Raw genomic sequence first — 7,258 nt, 5'->3', positions numbered from 1 at the left:
TTATCGGCCGTCATCAAAAAAAACGTAAGGGGTAACACTGTCGTTTTTTATAAAAAAAATCATAAGGGGTAACACTGTCGTTTTTCATCGGCCGTCATCAAAAAAAACATAAGGGGTAACACTGTCGTTTTTTATCAAAAAAAACATAAGGGGTAACGCTGTCGTTTTTTATCGGCCGTCATCAAAAAAAACATAAGGGGTAACACTGTCGTTTTTATCAAAAAAAACATAAGGGGTAACACTGTCGTTTTTTATCGGCCGTCATCAAAAAAAACATAAGGGGTAACACTGTCGTTTTTTATCGTCCGTCATCAAAAAAAACATAAGGGATAACACTGTTGTTTTTTATCGGCCGTCATCAAAAAAAACATAAAGGGTAACACTGTCGTTTTTTATCAAAAAAAACATAAGGGGTAACACTGTCGTTTTTTATCGGCCGTCATCAAAAAAAACATAAGGGGTAACACTGTCGTTTTTTATGGGCCGTCATCAAATAAATAATAAGATGTGACACTGTCGTTTATTATCAAAAATCGGGCGGCTTAGCTCAGTAGGTAGATTAGTTGTCTTCAAACTGAAAGGTTGGTTGTTCGATCCCCAGCTCCTCCTAACTGAAAATTATAGTACAATTAAAAACATAAGGGGTAACACTGTTGTTTTTTATTCCAAGTCGTCAAATAAAACGTAAGGGGTAACACTGTAGTTTTTTATCGGCCGTCATCAAAAAAAACATAAGGGGTAACACTGTCGTTTTTATCAAAAAAAACATAAGGGGTAACACTGCCGTTTTTTATCAGCCGTCATCAAAAAAACATAAGGGGTAACACTGTCGTTTTTTATCGGCCGTCATCAAAAAAAGATAAGGGATAACACTGTTGTTTTTTATTCCAAGTCATCAAATAAAACGTAAGGGGTAACACTGTTGTTTTTTATCGGCCGTCATCAAAAAAAACATAAGGGGTAACACTGTCGTTTTTTATCGGCCGTCATCAAAAAAAGATAAGGGATAACACTGTTGTTTTTTATTCCAAGTCATCAAATAAAACGTAAGGGGTAACACTGTTGTTTTTTATCGGCCGTCATCAAAAAAAACATAAGGGGTAACACTGTCTTTTTTTATCGGGCGTCATCAAAAAAAACATAAGGGGTAACACTGTCGTTTTTTTTTCGGCCGTCATCAAAAAAAACATAAGGGGTAACACTGTCATTTTTTATCGGCCGTCCTCAAAAAAAGCATAAAGGGTAACACTGTCGTTTTTTATCGGCCGTCATCCAAAAAAACATAAGGGGTAACACTGTCGGTTTTTATCAAAAAAAACATAATGTGTAACACTGTCGTTTTTTATCGGCCGTCATCAAAAAAAACATAAGGGGTAACACTGTCGTTTTTTATCGGCCGTCATCAAAAAAATCATAAGGGGTAACACTGTCGTTTTTCATCGGCCGTCATCAAAAAAAACATAAGGGGTAACACTGTCGTTTTTTATCAAAAAAAAACATAAGGGGTAACGCTGTCGTTTTTTATCGGCCGTCATCAAAAAAAACATAAGGGGTAACACTGTCGTTTTTTATCAAAAAAAACATAAGGGGTAACACTGTCGTTTTTTATCGGCCGTCATCAAAAAAAACATAAGGGGTAACACTGTCGTTTTTTATCGGCCGTCATCAAAAAAAACATAAGGGGTAACACTGTCGTTTTTTATCGGCTGTCATCAAAAAAAACATAAGGGGTAACACTGTCGTTTTTTATCGGCTGTCATCAAAAAAAACCTAAGGGGTAACACTGTCTTTTTTTATCGGCCGTCATCAAAAAAAACATAAGGGGTAACACTGTTGTTTTTTATCCAAAAAAACAGAATGGGTAACACTGTCGTTTTTTATCGGCCGTCATCAAAAAAAGCATAAAGGGTAACACTGTCGTTTTTTATCGGCCGTCATCAAAAAAAACATAAGGGGTAACACTGTCGGTTTTTATAAAAAAAAACATAAGGGGTAACGCTGTCGTTTTTTATCGGCCGTCATCAAAAAAAACATAAGGGGTAACACTGTCGTTTTTTATTGGTCGTCATCAGGGCTGTAGTTGAGGCTAAACGCAAGTAAACGCAGTTTACCCACCTCAGAATTTCAGAAACAGAGTTTATCCACTTCTCACTTCAGAGTTTAGCTACCTCCCAATCCAGTAAATGCACTACCCTTGGTTGCGAATCACTGATCTAAGTATTCATAGTTTACCCACCTCTTATTTCACCACTACACCCTTGGTGCCAGGACTTGAACCCCGGTCTCGAGCGCTGCCATCCAAGAACACTCACCGCTGCATCGTCGAGACACTACAAATAGGCCGGAGGTTATAGTTGACTTAAAACTCATATGACATTGTTCGGCTTCTAACTCTACATCAAGCTCCAGTGAAGACCTATCGTGGCAGGACTCCAGGGGTCGCTATAAACAGCTCTATCAGCTGCACCCTTGTGACACCATGATTTGATGTAACAATCACACAATGTTGTTAGATTTACAAAAAACGTTCGACTTTTTAGCTAAAAACAAACAAAAATACAAAGTATTTTCAAAGTTGCTCCGAGCTTAACAGGGCTAAAATGAACCATAGGGCCTATGAGCCCTTCATAATGGGTTCTGATTGGTTGAGGGTTAGGGTTATAGTTATCGGTAGAACTGTTAAACAAGAGATAGACTGTGTTCTCTTCGTCGACGGAATATGAGAGAGAGGTGGGATGGAGTCTGATGGGCACAGGAATAAACAGCAACACTCAAGTCACTGCCCATATAGTCGATCAAAATGTATAGCTTTTATTTGAATTTACTGAATGACGATGACAGGGAATGGGAATGGAACTGACAAAGATTGAAAATACATGCTTTCTTTGATGAATTCAGTGCAGTCATATGCTGTTATTGTTGGTCGGGATAATGCCGATAATGATAAGGATAATGCCGTATGAGCAATTGCATGATAATTAGATGTTTGACGAGTAAAAAAATGTTTAAAGTTCAAAAACCTAACAAAAAAAAAGTATGAATCAACTTTAAAACAAGTTGCTCGACTTCCACTTGCCATGTGTATAATTTATAAAGGCCTACTTGAAAACCAAAAAAATCAAACTAAACGCCTGTCTTTACTTGTAAACACGGAAGAAATCCATCTTTCACTTTCAACAACCAATGATTACAAACCAAGTGTTTCATTGATTTTTTTGGGGTACCATTTTGGACCTTTGGATGACAGCACAATCAGTGGAGGACATGGAGCTGAGAGGAGGACGGAGCAGTGCTCAGCCTGTCCGCCCCTAGCGGCTCCGGTCTGCTAGCGGCGGTGGCGGCGGAGGTCATGGAGCTGAGAGGAGGACGGAGCAGTGCTCAGCCTGTCCGCCCCTAGCGGCTCCGGTCTGCTAGCGGCAGTGGAGGACATGGAGCTAAGAGAAGGACGGAGCAGTGCTCAGCCTGTCCGCCCCTAGCGGCTCCGGTCTGCTAGCGGCGGTGGTGGAGGACATGGAGCTAAGAGAAGGATGGAGCAGTGCTCAGCCTGTCCGCCCCTAGCGGCTCCGGTCTGCTAGCGGCGGTGGAGGACATGGAGCTGAGAGGAGGACGGAGCAGTGCTCAGCCTGTCCGCCCCTAGCGGCTCCGGTCTGCTAGCGGCGGTGGAGGACATGGAGCTGAGAGGAGGACGGAGCAGTGCTCAGCCTGTCCGCCCCTAGCGGCTCCGGTCTGCTAGCGGCGGTGGAGGACATGGAGCTGAGAGGAGGACGGAGCAGTGCTCAGCCTGTCCGCCCCTAGCGGCTCCGGTCTGCTAGCGGCGGTGGAGGACATGGAGCTAAGAGGAGGACGGAGCAGTGCTCAGCCTGTCCGCCCCTAGCGGCTCCGGTCTGCTAGCGGTGGTGGAGGACATGGAGCTAAGAGGAGGACGGAGCAGTGCTCAGCCTGTCCGCCCCTAGCGGCTCCGGTCTGCTAGCGGCGGTGGAGGACATGGAGCTGAGAGGAGGATGGAGCAGTGCTCAGCCTGTCCGCCCCTGGCGGCTCCGGTCTGCTAGCGGCGGTGGAGGACATGGAGCTGAGAGGAGGACGGAGCAGTGCTCAGCCTGTCCGCCCCTAGCGGCTCCGGTCTGCTAGCGGCGGCGGTGGAGGACATGGAGCTAAGAGGAGGACGGAGCAGTGCTCAGCCTGTCCGCCCCTAGCGGCTCCGGTCTGCTAGCGGCGGTGGTGGTGGAGGACATGGAGCTGAGAGGAGGACGGAGCAGTGCTCAGCCTGTCCGCCCCTAGCGGCTCCGGTCTGCTAGCGGCGGTGGTGGTGGAGGACATGGAGCTGAGAGGAGGAGGAGCAGTGCTCAGCCTGTCCGCCCCTAGCGGCTCCGGTCTGCTAGCGGCGGTGGCTGGCAGCAGTCGGCGCGAGGTCCACCAAGACCTGCACCGTGTGGGCCAGCCGACCCAAGCCCTCGTCCTCGGTGATCAACTGGGCGGCACAATGGATTCCTGGGGGAGGAAAGGAAAAGGGTGAGGGACTGCATATCGGTGTCTTTTAATTTGTGGCTTTTCATTAGAGCCGTGCAACATGCAGTCACGGGGACACAAGACGTACGCTACTAACGAAATGGAAAGATGTGCGCAACTTACATCTGAAAGCAAAATAACATTCCAAGTAAAGTAGAGGAAGCATGGATGAGCTTGCAACAAAATGCTCACTTGATGCTAATGTAGTCTCATGCAGGGCGAAAAAAAAAACCTGATTGTTTTCCCCTCTAGACACGTTAGCCCTTATCAAGCAGTTCTAGATGGTTAGTGTCCAGTCAGTGTGACGAAGCGAACCATAGCAGCCTCAGACCCAGCCAGATGGATGTAGATACTGGAATCTAATAGAAGGGTGTTAACCTGCATTATGTAGGCTGATTATTATCAGCAGCCTTTCTAGTGACTTGAGTTGTGGCTGCGACATTTTCAGATGACTGTTAATGTCAAAAGGTTTATCAGAACAAATGAAAATGCTTTGTCGTGAACAACTCACTGTATGGATCGACGTGTAGAGCGGCGTATTATTCTTGAGAACTTTCTAGTTCTGAAATTGTAGATTCTTGTTTAATAGAGTTATTAGCTCTAGTGGAAAAGTTACATAGTGCAGGTTTAACCATTTCAATTCAACCATATTTGGTTAGGCTCTGACACTCCCCACTATATGTTTAAGACTTATCAAGCCATGACTAGTTAAGTTGCTATTTGCTGAAATGTACTATAGTTTGAGTTTTAATTGGGTTGTTCAAATAATAGTTTGACGACTTCTGTTGCAAATTCTGGATTTGGGGGGAAGGGGTGTTATTGGAATTTAATTATGATTATCCGACACGCCCAGTGCCTCCATGCCATTGGTTAGCCGTACATCTCATGCCAATGACTTCATTTTTAATAGGTGTGGGTTTTAAAATTTCATTTGGATGGGTCTGGAATAGGCAGTGGCGTTTCTACATGTAAAAAACAGGTGGGGCTAGGCTAACATTTTTTATTCTTTTAAATTATGAACCAGTGTTCGTGACGTCACCCGTTTATTTTCAGTCGTGGCGTTCTTTGTAGACGTTGACTCCGCCTGCTCCCGGCTATCCTGCACAACACAGGACTGTATGTAAAAATCTAGTTCAACATCTGACCTGTGAAGGGCATTTATACGCTAAACAGCATCTAAACTGCCGAAATCATTCAACAAAAATCACTTTTGTTAGTGTTTCTACTGGCTTTTCAGGCATACAGACATCCATCCAAACAAAATATGGGGCATTTTAATTTTTGGAAAAAGTTACAGCCCTAATATATTACAAATAAAAATGGTAATTTTCCTAAAAAAGCTAAAGTTTTTCAAAATAGAGATTGAGCTTCCTTCATTGGTCTTATTTAGTCAGTGTCCCACCATTCTGTTTGTAGCCCTGTCTTGGTGTTTCCCATTCTCTATTCAGCCCTCCCTCCACCCACAAGGACCTGCCAGGACAGCAGGCAGGTACTGGGGCCATCACAACCATTACAAATAAAAATATACTTTAACACTATTCAGTATGGGCTTTTTGTTTTTTTAACTACTTGACTGTTCTCCATGTATCAGATATATATATTCAATTAATTAAGTACATTAGTGCAGCTTTTAATCTTTTATTGCTGACATCAAAACATTGCAAGAATGTAAGTTTTTAAACTTTAAACTAAGCTTCCGTAAACCTCAGAATAGAATGATACTACTGCAAACAGCTGTAAGAGCTACTATAAAAACCCAATATCATTTTACCATGGAGTACACCACCCATAGGCCTAAGCAGTGTCCTGGAGGAGAAATCAAAGAAAATAGCTGTGAAAGAAAAGATTCAGAATGGCCTGTCTTGGTTTAAAGCCCACTCGCCACCACGACAAGGCGCAGGCCAGCAGTGGGAACAGACTGGAAAAACATAATTAGACTGAAGAGCACAAGACATAAGGCGTTTTACCTCTAATTTTGACTCCAGACTAAGGGTCTCAAATCTGTGCTCCAATAGATGATCTACACATTCATGTTGTCAATTCGTTTTCGTTTGTGTTCCTCCGGCATGTTTGTTAGCAAAGTTCTCCTTCTCCTTCTCTTCTTCGCTACCGGACTTCTTGCGCGCGGCACGTGAGGTGAGGTGGGATGTCACTCGAGTCATGATTCATCACGTGCCTCCCCCTACAGCCAATGAACTGTGAAAAACGAAATGACGCTGTAGTGGAACGAACCATATATGTCCATGGTGGTTCCGGTGGGGCTAGCCCCACCAGGAAGTAAAATAATCTCCGTCCACTTCAACAGAGAAACACTCTGAGCATGCGCATTTCAATGTTTCAAGTCCAGTACACATTGCATTGGGCTGGTGGGGCTAGAGCTCCTTTATTATGTCCATGGGCTAGAGCCCTTGCCCCTCCAGACGAACTCAGCCGGAAGAAGCAAGCCAGGGTCGACTAAAAATTAAATAAAAGCGCCGAACTTATTATTTTATAGTACTTTCTGGGGAGATTATTTTTTAAATATATATATATATATATATATATATATATATATATATATATATATATATATATATATATATATATATATATATATATATATATATATATATATATAAAAATATATATTATATTTTTTATATATATATATATTTTTTTTCTTTTTTTCTTGTGAGAGTAGGTGGGGGATTATGAAACCTCTCTGTTTGGTCCCTATTTATATTCTGGACGTTATTTCATAGACCAATGGGAC

The 7,258-nt window shown here is 43.1% G+C and overlaps 1 long non-coding RNA gene across 1 annotated transcript; it reads right to left on the bottom strand.

Annotated features, from left to right (window-relative positions):
* Nucleotides 1-836: 836 nt before the first annotated feature.
* On the bottom strand, nucleotides 837-6,669 carry LOC130392998 (uncharacterized). The gene is made up of 3 exons (XR_008897070.1): nucleotides 6,474-6,669; nucleotides 5,528-5,605; nucleotides 837-4,488 (listed from the first exon to the last, which is right to left on the bottom strand). It is a non-coding gene; the product is annotated as an uncharacterized LOC130392998 (long non-coding RNA).
* Between the last annotated feature and the right edge of the window lie 589 nt (nucleotides 6,670-7,258).

This window comes from Gadus chalcogrammus, chromosome 12 (assembly GCF_026213295.1).
Source record: "Gadus chalcogrammus isolate NIFS_2021 chromosome 12, NIFS_Gcha_1.0, whole genome shotgun sequence".
Lineage (NCBI taxonomy): Eukaryota > Metazoa > Chordata > Actinopteri > Gadiformes > Gadidae > Gadus > Gadus chalcogrammus.
The sequence above is the reverse complement of the archived record's forward strand: the minus strand, read 5'-3'. Positions and strand labels throughout refer to the sequence as shown.